At 47.2% G+C, this 15,862-nt stretch overlaps 19 non-coding genes across 19 annotated transcripts; 13 read left to right on the forward strand and 6 right to left on the reverse strand.

Moving 5' to 3' along the window:
- Positions 1-7,268: 7,268 nt before the first annotated feature.
- trnal-caa lies at positions 7,269-7,379 on the reverse strand. The gene is made up of 2 exons: positions 7,342-7,379; positions 7,269-7,314 (listed from the first exon to the last, which is right to left on the reverse strand). It is a non-coding gene; the product is annotated as a tRNA-Leu (tRNA).
- Positions 7,380-7,697: 318 nt separating this feature from the next.
- On the forward strand, positions 7,698-7,770 carry trnar-ucg. The gene has a single exon. It is a non-coding gene; the product is annotated as a tRNA-Arg (tRNA).
- A 289-nt stretch (positions 7,771-8,059) lies between these two features.
- trnar-ucg lies at positions 8,060-8,132 on the forward strand. Its single transcript has one exon. It is a non-coding gene; the product is annotated as a tRNA-Arg (tRNA).
- Positions 8,133-8,421: 289 nt separating this feature from the next.
- trnar-ucg lies at positions 8,422-8,494 on the forward strand. The gene has a single exon. It is a non-coding gene; the product is annotated as a tRNA-Arg (tRNA).
- Positions 8,495-9,070: 576 nt separating this feature from the next.
- trnal-caa lies at positions 9,071-9,181 on the reverse strand. The gene is made up of 2 exons: positions 9,144-9,181; positions 9,071-9,116 (listed from the first exon to the last, which is right to left on the reverse strand). It is a non-coding gene; the product is annotated as a tRNA-Leu (tRNA).
- Positions 9,182-9,499: 318 nt separating this feature from the next.
- Positions 9,500-9,572, forward strand: trnar-ucg. Its single transcript has one exon. It is a non-coding gene; the product is annotated as a tRNA-Arg (tRNA).
- Positions 9,573-9,861: 289 nt separating this feature from the next.
- Positions 9,862-9,934, forward strand: trnar-ucg. Its single transcript has one exon. It is a non-coding gene; the product is annotated as a tRNA-Arg (tRNA).
- A 576-nt stretch (positions 9,935-10,510) lies between these two features.
- trnal-caa lies at positions 10,511-10,621 on the reverse strand. Its single transcript has 2 exons — positions 10,584-10,621; positions 10,511-10,556 (listed from the first exon to the last, which is right to left on the reverse strand). It is a non-coding gene; the product is annotated as a tRNA-Leu (tRNA).
- Positions 10,622-10,939: 318 nt separating this feature from the next.
- Positions 10,940-11,012, forward strand: trnar-ucg. The gene has a single exon. It is a non-coding gene; the product is annotated as a tRNA-Arg (tRNA).
- Positions 11,013-11,301: 289 nt separating this feature from the next.
- On the forward strand, positions 11,302-11,374 carry trnar-ucg. The gene has a single exon. It is a non-coding gene; the product is annotated as a tRNA-Arg (tRNA).
- Positions 11,375-11,950: 576 nt separating this feature from the next.
- trnal-caa lies at positions 11,951-12,061 on the reverse strand. The gene is made up of 2 exons: positions 12,024-12,061; positions 11,951-11,996 (listed from the first exon to the last, which is right to left on the reverse strand). It is a non-coding gene; the product is annotated as a tRNA-Leu (tRNA).
- A 318-nt stretch (positions 12,062-12,379) lies between these two features.
- Positions 12,380-12,452, forward strand: trnar-ucg. Its single transcript has one exon. It is a non-coding gene; the product is annotated as a tRNA-Arg (tRNA).
- A 289-nt stretch (positions 12,453-12,741) lies between these two features.
- On the forward strand, positions 12,742-12,814 carry trnar-ucg. Its single transcript has one exon. It is a non-coding gene; the product is annotated as a tRNA-Arg (tRNA).
- A 576-nt stretch (positions 12,815-13,390) lies between these two features.
- On the reverse strand, positions 13,391-13,501 carry trnal-caa. The gene is made up of 2 exons: positions 13,464-13,501; positions 13,391-13,436 (listed from the first exon to the last, which is right to left on the reverse strand). It is a non-coding gene; the product is annotated as a tRNA-Leu (tRNA).
- Positions 13,502-13,819: 318 nt separating this feature from the next.
- On the forward strand, positions 13,820-13,892 carry trnar-ucg. The gene has a single exon. It is a non-coding gene; the product is annotated as a tRNA-Arg (tRNA).
- A 289-nt stretch (positions 13,893-14,181) lies between these two features.
- Positions 14,182-14,254, forward strand: trnar-ucg. The gene has a single exon. It is a non-coding gene; the product is annotated as a tRNA-Arg (tRNA).
- Positions 14,255-14,830: 576 nt separating this feature from the next.
- trnal-caa lies at positions 14,831-14,941 on the reverse strand. The gene is made up of 2 exons: positions 14,904-14,941; positions 14,831-14,876 (listed from the first exon to the last, which is right to left on the reverse strand). It is a non-coding gene; the product is annotated as a tRNA-Leu (tRNA).
- A 318-nt stretch (positions 14,942-15,259) lies between these two features.
- trnar-ucg lies at positions 15,260-15,332 on the forward strand. The gene has a single exon. It is a non-coding gene; the product is annotated as a tRNA-Arg (tRNA).
- A 289-nt stretch (positions 15,333-15,621) lies between these two features.
- On the forward strand, positions 15,622-15,694 carry trnar-ucg. The gene has a single exon. It is a non-coding gene; the product is annotated as a tRNA-Arg (tRNA).
- Positions 15,695-15,862: the final 168 nt, after the last annotated feature.

The following is a 15,862-nucleotide window of genomic DNA, read 5'->3' on the forward strand; positions in this document are numbered from 1 at the left end:
ATGGGGGAAAAACACCCCTATCTGCCTAAAAACCCCTGTAATGTATTTGTACAGAGTAATCATGGCCCCTCGCAAGCGCCTCTTTTCCAGAGAAAACAACCCCAACCTCGAAAGTCTAACCTTATAGCTTAAATCTTCCCCTTTACCAGTTTAGTTTCACGTCTCTGCACTCTCTCCAGCTCATTAATATCCTTCTTAAAGTGACAGTGACACCAAAAAACAACTTTTTAAGATATGAATCTATATAAAAAGTTACCTATAGGTCATGTTGACCATTCTTTGCTGATAGGGCTGCTTCTGTAAGTAATTGTTACTTGAAGTTCCTAAACCTGACTGTTTTGCCAACCTGACTGTCCCTTCTCAGCCTGTCAGTCATAACTTCTAATTCTAACGGCCTACTGCTGCACAAATATGGCAGCCCCCTCATAGAGGAACATAGGGGATCAGATAGGTAATGTCACAGCATCGGACAAATACGAATTATCACAAATTATGACAAAATTATAAATAGCATGCAAAGACATTGTTATAATAGATGTAAAAAAGGTATAATTTCTGGTGTCAGTATCTCTTTAAGGACTGGAGCCCAAAACTGCACCGCATACTCAAGGTGAGGCCTTACCAGGGACCTATAAAGAGATTATGTTCTCATCCCTTGAGTCAATGCCTTTTTTTATACAAGACATCACTTTATTTGCTGTAGTAGCCACAGAATGACACTGCCTGGAATTAGAAAACTTGTTATCTACAAAAACCCCTAGATCCTTCTCCATTAAGGATACCCCCAACACACTACCATTCAGTAGATAGTTTGCATTTATATTATTTCTACTAAAGTGCATAACTTTGCACTTGTCCACATTGAACCTCATTTTCCAGTTTGCTGCCCAGTTTTCCAATTTTGTGAAATTGCTCTGCAAAGTGGCAGCATCCTGCATGGAACTTATAGTTTTGCACAATTTAGTTTCGTCAGCAAAAATAGAAACAGTACTCTCTATGCCCACCTCCAGGTTGTTAATAAACAAGTTAAAAGCAAAGGGACTTACCCCTGCAGTACTCCACTAACAACGCTGGTCCAATTAGGAAATGTTCCATTTACCACCACTCTTTGTAATCTATCCTTCAGCCGGTTCTCTATCCAAATACAAATATTATGTTCTAGAGCAGTGCTGTCCAACTGGCGGCCCCCCTCTGTGTGGCTCCCCACCTGTGTGGCTGCTTTGATGGCTTACTCTTGTGTAAGCTTTAAATGGTATCAGTACTGTGATTAACTGGCCCCCTGCATGGTTCTCACCTCAGATTCAGGCTGTAATCCCTCTGTATTGTTTAAACATGTTGTTCACACCTTTTAATCTCTGCATTGTTCACCCCCTGCAGTGTTCACACCTCAGGCTTAGACTGTAATCGCCCACATTGTTCCCCTGTTCACACCTCAGACTATAGGAGCAATAGAAACCCACAAATAATCCCTGCACAATACAAAAAGAACATATACTGAGGTGGTACTGCAATAAAAAAGTTTTTTAATATATAGTTATTGTGCAGACTGTAGGAGCAGTGTCAGCATTGTGTCACTGTATGCTGCCTGTGTGTGCCATACAGCATAGGGCAAGCAGAGTATGGCACACACAGGCAGCATAGGGCAAGCAGAGTATGGCACACACAGGCAGGGTAGGGCAGGCTGAGTATGGCACACACAGGCAGGGTAGGGCAGGCAGAGTATGGCACACACAGGCCAAGTATGGCACAAACCAGCCAAGTATGGCACAAACCAGCCAAGTATGGTACAAACCAGCCAAGAATGGCACACACAGTCAAAGTATAGAACACGCAGGCTGGGTAGGGAAGGCAGAATATGGCACACACAGGCAGGGTAGGGAAGGCAGAGTATGGCACACACAGGCAAGGTTGGAAAGGCAGAGTAGGGCACACACAGGCAGGGTAGGGAAGGCAGAGTATTGCAGGTTTTTGCTGTACTACAACCATTAATATGGGTGTGGTCATGTGATAACACAGGTGTGGTTTCAAGTGGGTGCGGTTTCAAAAAGGGGAGTGGTCAAAACTGGCTTCCATTATCGGCCCTCCACCACGTAGGTCGGAAAAATTCCGGCCCTCGGTAGCACAGAAGTTGGACAGCACTGTTCTAGACCAATATTCCTTAAATATGATCATTAACCTTCTGTGAGGTACTGTATCAAACACTTTAGCAAAGTCCAAGTAGATGACATCAACTGCCATTCTAGCATCGAGGTTCCTGCTCACCTCCTCATAAAAGGCGACTAAATTAGTCTGGCAAGATCTGTTACGCATAAAACCATGCTGGCACAAACTTATAGTATTGTGAACTGTATTTTATTCAAGTTCCCTATCCCTTATTATCCCAGAGAATAAAGACGCTCAAAGAAAATGAACTAAATAAAATAGAAAATAAATATAACTAGTATAATAACTAATGAACTGAATTAATAGCTAGTCAAATAAACAATGATCAGGTGAAAGTTGACTGCTAAATAAATAGTCTGACCACCTAATTATGTTAAAGCATATAAAGGTAAAATAAATACCAAATTATTAAATTTGACTCGGGTGTGCAAACCCCGAGTCAGTCGCTTAAGGTTCAAATATTCAGCTCAGGTGGTCAAGAAGCAGAGAAATCAAAAAGCTCACCAGGATTCCGTAGTGGTCCGGGTGCTTAAAGCCCCGAACCCGCAGCTGAAAGGAGAGATCTCAAAATCTAGAAAGATAGGACGTCAAGCACTCCGGACTCGAAGGGATCTGTTTAAAACTCGAACTTTATTCCAACATGTTTAAAAACAAAAATGCCTAATGTGTTTCGTGCGTTAGGAGCACTCATTCATAGGCCTTATTATCCCTTCCAAAAGTTTTCCTACTACTGATGTCAGACTAACAGGCCTATAGTTTTCAGGCTGAGAACGGGATCCCTTTTTAAATAACCACCACATTAGCAATTCACCAGTCTCTCGGCACCATGCCAAACCTCAACGAATCCTGAAAAATTAAGTGAAGAGGCTTGGCAATCACAGCGCTAAGCTTGTTTAATACCCTGGGATGAATCCCATCCGGTCCTGGACCTTTGTTTACCTTTACATGTTCAAGTCTCTTTTGAATTTCCTCCCGAGTGACCCATGCGTCAGTAGCTAAATTACTAGAACTGGGCATATTACAAGGGAAGCCTTCATTACCTGGCTGCTCAGATGTATAGACAGATGAAAAATAAGAGTTCAAAATTTCAGCTTTTTCCCTGTTCTCATCAACCAACTGACCCCTCGTAATAATAAAGTTCCCAGCCCTTCTCGCTTCATTTTTTTACTATTCACATAATTAAAAAATAATTTTGGATTCTTACTCCTAGCTGCAATATCCCTTTCCATCTCTATTTTAGCTTGCCTGATAGCTTTTTTGCATGCTTTATTTGCTTCCTTGTACCTGAAGTTTCTGCTGTCCCAGCTAACTTGAATGCTTTAAAAGCACGTTTTTTCTTAAAGGAGAAGGAAAGGCTAATAAAGAGTTAATCTCAAAATGCAGGCATACCTTCAGTTGTCTCAATAGTGCCCTTAAGTCTCCCCATACTTCACCTGTTCAGAAGATCAGAAGCCAAACAGGAAAAAAAAATGCTGAGCAGGGTAGAAAAGATTCCCATAATGCAACGCTCCTGCACTGACAATTCGACCATATCCATAGCGTGCACATGCGCACCAGCAGGAGCGTCTGGTTGCCATGGCGACGCAGCCGACAGGAGAGCCAGAAGCAAGTAGCGGTGAGCGAGGGGATGGCGGAGGATGCTGAACATGCTGACATGCACAACCGGCAGTCGACAGATGTGGGGTGAGTAGCGATGAGCTGGGGGGAGGGTGCTAAACTCTGCTCTGTGACATGCAGACCTGGCAGGTGGGGGAGCGGGGGGGGCAGGTGCGGGGAGTGGCGGAGGGTTTGTGGCAGGAGCGGGGAGTGGGGGGGTTTGTGGCAGGAGCGGGGGGAGCCGGGGGGGTTTGTGCCAGGTGCGGGGAGCGGCGGAGGGTTTGTGGCTGGAGCGGGGGGGTTTGTGGCAGGATCGGGGAGGTTTGTGGCAGGAGTGGGGGGGTTTGTGGCAGGTGCGGGGAGCGGCTTTGTGGCAGGAGCGGGGAGAGGGGGGGTTTGTGGCAGGTGTGGGAAGTGGGGGGGGGCAATTCTAAACTCTGCTAAACTACGCAAAACTTTGTGACATGCAGACCCGGCAAGTGCGGGGGGGGGATGTGGTTGTGTCAGAAGGCAAATGCAAGTGTCAGGCAAACATATGAAGGGAGGGTTTTGTGAGCAGGTGCGGGGATCGGAGGGGGGGCTGGCTTGTGCTTTTCAGCAATAGCCCATACAGACATGCTGGACAAGATGGCGGCGCCGTTCACTGAAACAAGTATGTAGGTTCTAGTATGTGTATCTCTGTAAATCTTTCATTAGGCAAGCCAGAAATAGAGCGTTTTTACACAGCAATATACAGTAGTACTATTTCATAGTGTGCTTAATAGATTTTGACTTTCCTTGTCCTTTAACAACCTCGACACTAACACTTTTATTCAGTCATAAAAGTTTTGCTTTGCAATGCCTCTCCTTGCTTACAAGGGGAATATACTGTTATATATACACTCACCTAAAGGTTTATTAGGAACACCTGTTCAATTTCTCATTAATGAAATTATCTAATCAACCAATCACATGGCAGTTGCTTCAATGCATTTAGGGGTGTGGTACTTGTCAAGACAATCTCCTGAACTCCAAACTGAATGTCAGAATAGGAAAGAAAGGTGATTTAAGCAATTTTGAGCGTGTCATGGTTGTTGGTGCCCGACGGGGCGGTCTGAGTATTTCACAATCTGCTCAGTTACTGGGATTTTCATGCACAACCATTTCTAGGGTTTACAAAGAATGGTGTGAAAAGGGAAAAACATCCAGTATGCGGCAGTCCTGTGAGCGAAAATGCCTTGTTGATGCTAGAGGTCAGAGAAGGGTATTAGTATGGTGTTCCTAATAATCCTTTAGGTGAGTGTATTTGCAAAGCAATGTTTTAAAGATTTTCCATTTTCCTTTTGTGTCTAACCCTATGAAAAGCCTTTCCCAGTTGGCACATTGCAGAGATGCCCTTATACTGGCAAAGTCTGCACGTCTAAAATCGAGCGTTTTAGTTACGCCCTTCTAAAGCTGTCTCTGCAGCATTATCTCAAAGGAGATCATGTTGTGATCAATGTTCCCCAAATGCTCACCCACACAAATGTTAGAGATGCGTTCAGTATTATTAGATATTACCAAGTCTAAATTAGGTAATTCCTAGTAGGTTCTTGAACCGACTGAAATAAAAAGTTGTCATTTAGCATATTTATAAACCTACTAGCTTTTTCTGACTTAGCCACCCCATTACTCCAGTCAATGTCCGGATAATTAAAGTCCCCCATAATAACAACTTGACCCAGTTGTGAAGTCTCCTCCATTTGCAACAGAACTGGGCCTCATCCCCCTCACCTATATGGGGTGGTTTATAGCATACACCGAAAATCATTTTCTTTCTAATCTTTAGCCCTACTGAAAGTTCTACCCAAAGAAAGTCAACATTTTCATTGGTAATTACATTACTAAATGGCTTTAAATCTGATTTTGTAACCATTCTTACACCGCATAAAATTTACCTCTCAGTAGGACTCCATGGATAGCAAGGTAATTATACTTACCAAGTATTGGTCCCCGCCTTCCTGCACCTACTTCTTGATTGCCATGCATAACTGCTGGTAAAAATTCACAATATTATTATTAAAAAGGATTAATGAGAATTAAACCCTTAAAACAAATCTGAAAAAGTTTTCGGGTGACGTTCATTTAAATATTGTATTTTGAATGACTGTCACTACCTGATGACTAAATGCGCTATGTGGGCACAAAATGTATAAGGTTTTATTTTGCAATTTGTTGAAGAATGTTGGAACCGTTTAATAAAATGTTAAGCAGCAACTTTTAACTAGTTTTGTGCCAACCTGTTTTTGTGCCAGCCTGTTTTTGTGATGACTGCCTTGCCTAATGGATAAGGTGTCTGGTTTTGGAACAGAAATTTGAGAGTTCGAGTCCCTCTGTAGTTGGCGCCCTGTTTGCGCTACCAAACATTAGAGTGCATGGCAGGCCAGCCAAGCTGTGTGCAGGAAACTGTGACTGATGCGAAAGCTCTCCTGCTTAGTGTTTTGGGTTGAGAGTTCTTATTTTGCCTCTTGCAGTTCTTTGACACAACTTGATCTGATAGTAAGCAGCTGGGCTGTGCCCGACAGTAACTGGCAATCGCCCTAAACCCCAAAAGTACAGAAGGCTGGATAAGGCATCTGACTTTAGATCAGAAGATTGAGGGTTCAAGTAGCTTTAGCTTTCTACCATTGCAAAAGGGCAACCATCTTGCTCTTCTACATTAGCAGCAGGAAGAAGAAGCTGATCGCAAATGAGAAGAAATTTAACTGGTATCCTGCAAATTTACATCCCGGAGGTAAATATGTGATTGAATAAAACCCCCAAAGTACGTAAGGCTTGAATGCTACACTTGTATAAACCATGATGTGTCGCTTGTTGGGGTACCCACCATGCTCAGAGCTCTGGCAGCAGCGGCTAATGGTTAAGGTGTCTGACTTCGGATCAGAAGATTGAGGGTTTGAGTCCCTTCGTGGTCGATTTAGCTTTCTACCTTTGCAAAAAGCCCACCATCTTGCTCTTCTGCATTAGCAGCGGGAAGAAGAAGCTGATTGCAAATGAGAAGAAAGCCCTTAGCAGACTTGAACATGTTGGGCCTCTTGTCAGGCTTCAGCCTTCCCAGCGTAATACTGAGACTCTTGAAAGTTACAGCCCGGGATTAAAAAAAACGCCAGGAAAAGTCATTTTGAAAGAAAGCTCGGCACGTCAGATGCCGTAGAATCTGAACCAGCACTCTGTCATGTCAGCCGAGCTGCTAGTTCTTGGCCAGCCGCTCCATCTTTGGTTTGATATTGTGGAGCACAGTCATCCTGACTGGAGGCGAATGAGGAACTGAAATGAAAGAGAGGAAAAAAAGAAGTCCTCCGTGGAATAGCAGCAGGGCCGCATGGCTTGGAGCGAGATGATGGGGAAATGACGAGTCTAAGAAGCCTTTTTTTCGATTTCTATGAGCTTTTGTTAAGATGCCAGCCACGATGGTGATTTCGACATTCCTCTAATGTAGAAGAGCTGGTAGAAACGATGGCGAGAATATACCGTTGAGGAAAAGAGCCGCTTGTCAGAAGTGGGATTTGAACCCACGCCTCCATCTGGAGACCAGAAATCTCAAGCCTGGGGAAGAGCTGCGCTCTTGAGTCTGGCGCCTTAGACCACTCGGCCATCCTGACAGAAGCCTGCCGGGCTGGCGAGAGGGGATTGAGACATTCTAAATATAAATTAAGAGCCGGAAGCTTTTTTCAGTGGAAATATACAGGGCGAGCGAGGGAGAGAGCACTACGAGGCAAACTCTGCTTAAAAGGGTACCCTGCAAATTTACATCCCGGCGGTTAAAATGTGATTGAATAGAATCCAGTTGTGTGTTAAAACACACCAATGACATTTTATTCCGGTCCTTCTTGCAAGTAAAGGATGTCACAATTTGATATTACAGCCGAACCTAGAAAATGCGCTGAAAGATGTGTGAGCAAATGAGTGCGCAGCCTGTTGACCGCGTGGCCTAATGGATAAGGCGTCTGACTTCGGATCAGAAGATTGAGGGTTCGAGTCCCTTCGTGGTCGGCGCCCCGTTGGCGTGCCCAAACCTTAAAGCGCACGGCAGGCCAGCCGAGCTGTGTGCAGTAAACCGTGACAGATGCGAAAGCTCGGTGTTGAGAGTTCTTATTTCGCCTCTTGCGCTTGTTTGGCACAACTCCATCTGATAGAGTACGATAGTAAGCAGCTGGGCTGTGCCCGACAGTAACGGGCAATCGCCCCAAAGTACGTAAGGCTTGAATGCTACACTTGTATAAACCATGATGTGGTGCTCGTTGGGGTACCTCCCACGCCCAGAGCTCTGGCAGCAGCGGCAGACCGCGTGGCCTAATGGATAAGGCGTCTGACTTCGGATCAGAAGATTGAGGGTTCGAGTCCCTTCGTGGTCGGCGCCCTGTTGGCGTGCCCAAACCTTAAAGCGCACGGCAGGTCAGCCGAGCTGTGTGCAGTAAACCGTGACTGATGCGAAAGCTCGGTGTTGAGAGTTCTTATTTCGCCTCTTGCGCTTGTTTGGCACAACTCCATCTGATAGAGTACGATAGTAAGCAGCTGGGCTGTGCCCGACAGTAACGGGCAATCGCCCCAAAGTACATAAGGCTTGAATGCTACACTTGTATAAACCATGATGTGGCGCTCGTTGGGGTACCTCCCACGCCCAGAGCTCTGGCAGCAGCGGCAGACCGCGTGGCCTAATGGATAAGACGTCTGACTTCGGATCAGAAGATTGAGGGTTCGAGTCCCTTCGTGGTCGCTTTAGCTTCCTGCCTTTGCAAAAAGCCCACCATCTTGCTCTTCTGCATTAGCAGGAGGAAGAAGAAGCTGATTGCAAATGAGAAGAAAGCCCTTAGCAGACTTGAACATGTTGGGCCTCTTGTCAGGCTTCAGCCTTCCCAGCGTAATATTGAAACTCTTGAAAGTTACAGCCCGGGATTAAAAAAAACGCCGGGAAAAGTCATTTTGAAAGAAAGGCCGGCACGTCAGATGCCGTAGAATCTGAACCAGCACTCTGTCATGTCAGCCGAGCTGCTAGTTCTTGGCCAGCCGCTCCATCTTTGGTTTGATATTGTGGAGCACAGTCATCCTGACTGGAGGCGAATGAGGAACTGAAATGAAAGAGAGGAAAAAAAGAAGTCCTCCGTGGAATAGCAGCAGGGCCGCATGGCTTGGAGCGAGATGATGGGGAAATGACGAGTCTAAGAAGCCTTTTTTTCGATTTCTATGAGCTTTTGTTAAGATGCCAGCCACGATGGTGATTTCGACATTCCTCTAATGTAGAAGAGCTGGTAGAAACGATGGCGAGAATATACCGTTGAGGAAAAGAGCCGCTTGTCAGAAGTGGGATTTGAACCCACGCCTCCATCTGGAGACCAGAAATCCCAAGCCTGGGGAAGAGCTGCACTCTTGAGTCTGGCGCCTTAGACCACTCGGCCATCCTGACAGAAGCCTGCCGGGCTGGCGAGAGGGGATTGAGACATTCTAAATATAAATTAAGAGCCGGAAGCTTTTTTCAGTGGAAATATACAGGGCGAGCGAGGGAGAGAGCACTACGAGGCAAACTCTGCTTAAAAGGGTACCCTGCAAATTTACATCCCGGCGGTTAAAATGTGATTGAATAGAATCCAGTTGTGTGTTAAAACACACCAATGACATTTTATTCCGGTCCTTCTTGCAAGTAAAGGATGTCACAATTTGATATTACAGCCGAACCTAGAACATGCGCTGAAAGATGTGTGAGCAAATGAGTGCGCTGCCTGTTGACCGCGTGGCCTAATGGATAAGGCGTCTGACTTCGGATCAGAAGATTGAGGGTTCGAGTCCCTTCGTGGTCGGCGCCCTGTTGGCGTGCCCAAACCTTAAAGCGCACGGCAGGCCAACCGAGCTGTGTGCAGTAAACCGTGACTGATGCGAAAGCTCGGTGTTGAGAGTTCTTATTTCGCCTCTTGCGCTTGTTTGGCACAACTCCATCTGATAGAGTACGATAGTAAGCAGCTGGGCTGTGCCCGACAGTAACGGGCAATCGCCCCAAAGTACGTAAGGCTTGAATGCTACACTTGTATAAACCATGATGTGGCGCTCGTTGGGGTACCTCCCACGCCCAGAGCTCTGGCAGCAGCGGCAGACCGCGTGGCCTAATGGATAAGGCGTCTGACTTCGGATCAGAAGATTGAGGGTTCGAGTCCCTTCGTGGTCGCTTTAGCTTCCTGCCTTTGCAAAAAGCCCACCATCTTGCTCTTCTGCATTAGCAGCAGGAAGAAGAAGCTGATTGCAAATGAGAAGAAAGCCCTTAGCAGACTTGAACATGTTGGGCCTCTTGTCAGGCTTCAGCCTTCCCAGCGTAATATTGAAACTCTTGAAAGTTACAGCCCGGGATTAAAAAAAACGCCGGGAAAAGTCATTTTGAAAGAAAGGCCGGCACGTCAGATGCCGTAGAATCTGAACCAGCACTCTGTCATGTCAGCCGAGCTGCTAGTTCTTGGCCAGCCGCTCCATCTTTGGTTTGATATTGTGGAGCACAGTCATCCTGACTGGAGGCGAATGAGGAACTGAAATGAAAGAGAGGAAAAAAAGAAGTCCTCCGTGGAATAGCAGCAGGGCCGCATGGCTTGGAGCGAGATGATGGGGAAATGACGAGTCTAAGAAGCCTTTTTTTCGATTTCTATGAGCTTTTGTTAAGATGCCAGCCACGATGGTGATTTCGACATTCCTCTAATGTAGAAGAGCTGGTAGAAACGATGGCGAGAATATACCGTTGAGGAAAAGAGCCGCTTGTCAGAAGTGGGATTTGAACCCACGCCTCCATCTGGAGACCAGAAATCCCAAGCCTGGGGAAGAGCTGCACTCTTGAGTCTGGCGCCTTAGACCACTCGGCCATCCTGACAGAAGCCTGCCGGGCTGGCGAGAGGGGATTGAGACATTCTAAATATAAATTAAGAGCCGGAAGCTTTTTTCAGTGGAAATATACAGGGCGAGCGAGGGAGAGAGCACTACGAGGCAAACTCTGCTTAAAAGGGTACCCTGCAAATTTACATCCCGGCGGTTAAAATGTGATTGAATAGAATCCAGTTGTGTGTTAAAACACACCAATGACATTTTATTCCGGTCCTTCTTGCAAGTAAAGGATGTCACAATTTGATATTACAGCCGAACCTAGAACATGCGCTGAAAGATGTGTGAGCAAATGAGTGCGCTGCCTGTTGACCGCGTGGCCTAATGGATAAGGCGTCTGACTTCGGATCAGAAGATTGAGGGTTCGAGTCCCTTCGTGGTCGGCGCCCTGTTGGCGTGCCCAAACCTTAAAGCGCACGGCAGGCCAACCGAGCTGTGTGCAGTAAACCGTGACTGATGCGAAAGCTCGGTGTTGAGAGTTCTTATTTCGCCTCTTGCGCTTGTTTGGCACAACTCCATCTGATAGAGTACGATAGTAAGCAGCTGGGCTGTGCCCGACAGTAACGGGCAATCGCCCCAAAGTACGTAAGGCTTGAATGCTACACTTGTATAAACCATGATGTGGCGCTCGTTGGGGTACCTCCCACGCCCAGAGCTCTGGCAGCAGCGGCAGACCGCGTGGCCTAATGGATAAGGCGTCTGACTTCGGATCAGAAGATTGAGGGTTCGAGTCCCTTCGTGGTCGCTTTAGCTTCCTGCCTTTGCAAAAAGCCCACCATCTTGCTCTTCTGCATTAGCAGCAGGAAGAAGAAGCTGATTGCAAATGAGAAGAAAGCCCTTAGCAGACTTGAACATGTTGGGCCTCTTGTCAGGCTTCAGCCTTCCCAGCGTAATATTGAAACTCTTGAAAGTTACAGCCCGGGATTAAAAAAAACGCCGGGAAAAGTCATTTTGAAAGAAAGGCCGGCACGTCAGATGCCGTAGAATCTGAACCAGCACTCTGTCATGTCAGCCGAGCTGCTAGTTCTTGGCCAGCCGCTCCATCTTTGGTTTGATATTGTGGAGCACAGTCATCCTGACTGGAGGCGAATGAGGAACTGAAATGAAAGAGAGGAAAAAAAGAAGTCCTCCGTGGAATAGCAGCAGGGCCGCATGGCTTGGAGCGAGATGATGGGGAAATGACGAGTCTAAGAAGCCTTTTTTTCGATTTCTATGAGCTTTTGTTAAGATGCCAGCCACGATGGTGATTTCGACATTCCTCTAATGTAGAAGAGCTGGTAGAAACGATGGCGAGAATATACCGTTGAGGAAAAGAGCCGCTTGTCAGAAGTGGGATTTGAACCCACGCCTCCATCTGGAGACCAGAAATCCCAAGCCTGGGGAAGAGCTGCACTCTTGAGTCTGGCGCCTTAGACCACTCGGCCATCCTGACAGAAGCCTGCCGGGCTGGCGAGAGGGGATTGAGACATTCTAAATATAAATTAAGAGCCGGAAGCTTTTTTCAGTGGAAATATACAGGGCGAGCGAGGGAGAGAGCACTACGAGGCAAACTCTGCTTAAAAGGGTACCCTGCAAATTTACATCCCGGCGGTTAAAATGTGATTGAATAGAATCCAGTTGTGTGTTAAAACACACCAATGACATTTTATTCCGGTCCTTCTTGCAAGTAAAGGATGTCACAATTTGATATTACAGCCGAACCTAGAACATGCGCTGAAAGATGTGTGAGCAAATGAGTGCGCTGCCTGTTGACCGCGTGGCCTAATGGATAAGGCGTCTGACTTCGGATCAGAAGATTGAGGGTTCGAGTCCCTTCGTGGTCGGCGCCCTGTTGGCGTGCCCAAACCTTAAAGCGCACGGCAGGCCAACCGAGCTGTGTGCAGTAAACCGTGACTGATGCGAAAGCTCGGTGTTGAGAGTTCTTATTTCGCCTCTTGCGCTTGTTTGGCACAACTCCATCTGATAGAGTACGATAGTAAGCAGCTGGGCTGTGCCCGACAGTAACGGGCAATCGCCCCAAAGTACGTAAGGCTTGAATGCTACACTTGTATAAACCATGATGTGGCGCTCGTTGGGGTACCTCCCACGCCCAGAGCTCTGGCAGCAGCGGCAGACCGCGTGGCCTAATGGATAAGGCGTCTGACTTCGGATCAGAAGATTGAGGGTTCGAGTCCCTTCGTGGTCGCTTTAGCTTCCTGCCTTTGCAAAAAGCCCACCATCTTGCTCTTCTGCATTAGCAGCAGGAAGAAGAAGCTGATTGCAAATGAGAAGAAAGCCCTTAGCAGACTTGAACATGTTGGGCCTCTTGTCAGGCTTCAGCCTTCCCAGCGTAATATTGAAACTCTTGAAAGTTACAGCCCGGGATTAAAAAAAACGCCGGGAAAAGTCATTTTGAAAGAAAGGCCGGCACGTCAGATGCCGTAGAATCTGAACCAGCACTCTGTCATGTCAGCCGAGCTGCTAGTTCTTGGCCAGCCGCTCCATCTTTGGTTTGATATTGTGGAGCACAGTCATCCTGACTGGAGGCGAATGAGGAACTGAAATGAAAGAGAGGAAAAAAAGAAGTCCTCCGTGGAATAGCAGCAGGGCCGCATGGCTTGGAGCGAGATGATGGGGAAATGACGAGTCTAAGAAGCCTTTTTTTCGATTTCTATGAGCTTTTGTTAAGATGCCAGCCACGATGGTGATTTCGACATTCCTCTAATGTAGAAGAGCTGGTAGAAACGATGGCGAGAATATACCGTTGAGGAAAAGAGCCGCTTGTCAGAAGTGGGATTTGAACCCACGCCTCCATCTGGAGACCAGAAATCCCAAGCCTGGGGAAGAGCTGCACTCTTGAGTCTGGCGCCTTAGACCACTCGGCCATCCTGACAGAAGCCTGCCGGGCTGGCGAGAGGGGATTGAGACATTCTAAATATAAATTAAGAGCCGGAAGCTTTTTTCAGTGGAAATATACAGGGCGAGCGAGGGAGAGAGCACTACGAGGCAAACTCTGCTTAAAAGGGTACCCTGCAAATTTACATCCCGGCGGTTAAAATGTGATTGAATAGAATCCAGTTGTGTGTTAAAACACACCAATGACATTTTATTCCGGTCCTTCTTGCAAGTAAAGGATGTCACAATTTGATATTACAGCCGAACCTAGAACATGCGCTGAAAGATGTGTGAGCAAATGAGTGCGCTGCCTGTTGACCGCGTGGCCTAATGGATAAGGCGTCTGACTTCGGATCAGAAGATTGAGGGTTCGAGTCCCTTCGTGGTCGGCGCCCTGTTGGCGTGCCCAAACCTTAAAGCGCACGGCAGGCCAACCGAGCTGTGTGCAGTAAACCGTGACTGATGCGAAAGCTCGGTGTTGAGAGTTCTTATTTCGCCTCTTGCGCTTGTTTGGCACAACTCCATCTGATAGAGTACGATAGTAAGCAGCTGGGCTGTGCCCGACAGTAACGGGCAATCGCCCCAAAGTACGTAAGGCTTGAATGCTACACTTGTATAAACCATGATGTGGCGCTCGTTGGGGTACCTCCCACGCCCAGAGCTCTGGCAGCAGCGGCAGACCGCGTGGCCTAATGGATAAGGCGTCTGACTTCGGATCAGAAGATTGAGGGTTCGAGTCCCTTCGTGGTCGCTTTAGCTTCCTGCCTTTGCAAAAAGCCCACCATCTTGCTCTTCTGCATTAGCAGCAGGAAGAAGAAGCTGATTGCAAATGAGAAGAAAGCCCTTAGCAGACTTGAACATGTTGGGCCTCTTGTCAGGCTTCAGCCTTCCCAGCGTAATATTGAAACTCTTGAAAGTTACAGCCCGGGATTAAAAAAAACGCCGGGAAAAGTCATTTTGAAAGAAAGGCCGGCACGTCAGATGCCGTAGAATCTGAACCAGCACTCTGTCATGTCAGCCGAGCTGCTAGTTCTTGGCCAGCCGCTCCATCTTTGGTTTGATATTGTGGAGCACAGTCATCCTGACTGGAGGCGAATGAGGAACTGAAATGAAAGAGAGGAAAAAAAGAAGTCCTCCGTGGAATAGCAGCAGGGCCGCATGGCTTGGAGCGAGATGATGGGGAAATGACGAGTCTAAGAAGCCTTTTTTTCGATTTCTATGAGCTTTTGTTAAGATGCCAGCCACGATGGTGATTTCGACATTCCTCTAATGTAGAAGAGCTGGTAGAAACGATGGCGAGAATATACCGTTGAGGAAAAGAGCCGCTTGTCAGAAGTGGGATTTGAACCCACGCCTCCATCTGGAGACCAGAAATCCCAAGCCTGGGGAAGAGCTGCACTCTTGAGTCTGGCGCCTTAGACCACTCGGCCATCCTGACAGAAGCCTGCCGGGCTGGCGAGAGGGGATTGAGACATTCTAAATATAAATTAAGAGCCGGAAGCTTTTTTCAGTGGAAATATACAGGGCGAGCGAGGGAGAGAGCACTACGAGGCAAACTCTGCTTAAAAGGGTACCCTGCAAATTTACATCCCGGCGGTTAAAATGTGATTGAATAGAATCCAGTTGTGTGTTAAAACACACCAATGACATTTTATTCCGGTCCTTCTTGCAAGTAAAGGATGTCACAATTTGATATTACAGCCGAACCTAGAACATGCGCTGAAAGATGTGTGAGCAAATGAGTGCGCTGCCTGTTGACCGCGTGGCCTAATGGATAAGGCGTCTGACTTCGGATCAGAAGATTGAGGGTTCGAGTCCCTTCGTGGTCGGCGCCCTGTTGGCGTGCCCAAACCTTAAAGCGCACGGCAGGCCAACCGAGCTGTGTGCAGTAAACCGTGACTGATGCGAAAGCTCGGTGTTGAGAGTTCTTATTTCGCCTCTTGCGCTTGTTTGGCACAACTCCATCTGATAGAGTACGATAGTAAGCAGCTGGGCTGTGCCCGACAGTAACGGGCAATCGCCCCAAAGTACGTAAGGCTTGAATGCTACACTTGTATAAACCATGATGTGGCGCTCGTTGGGGTACCTCCCACGCCCAGAGCTCTGGCAGCAGCGGCAGACCGCGTGGCCTAATGGATAAGGCGTCTGACTTCGGATCAGAAGATTGAGGGTTCGAGTCCCTTCGTGGTCGCTTTAGCTTCCTGCCTTTGCAAAAAGCCCACCATCTTGCTCTTCTGCATTAGCAGCAGGAAGAAGAAGCTGATTGCAAATGAGAAGAAAGCCCTTAGCAGACTTGAACATGTTGGGCCTCTTGTCAGGCTTCAGCCTTCCCAGCGTAATATTGAAACTCTTGAAAGTT

Source organism: Xenopus tropicalis, chromosome 8 (genome assembly GCF_000004195.4).
Source record: "Xenopus tropicalis strain Nigerian chromosome 8, UCB_Xtro_10.0, whole genome shotgun sequence".
NCBI classification, from domain to species: domain Eukaryota; kingdom Metazoa; phylum Chordata; class Amphibia; order Anura; family Pipidae; genus Xenopus; species Xenopus tropicalis.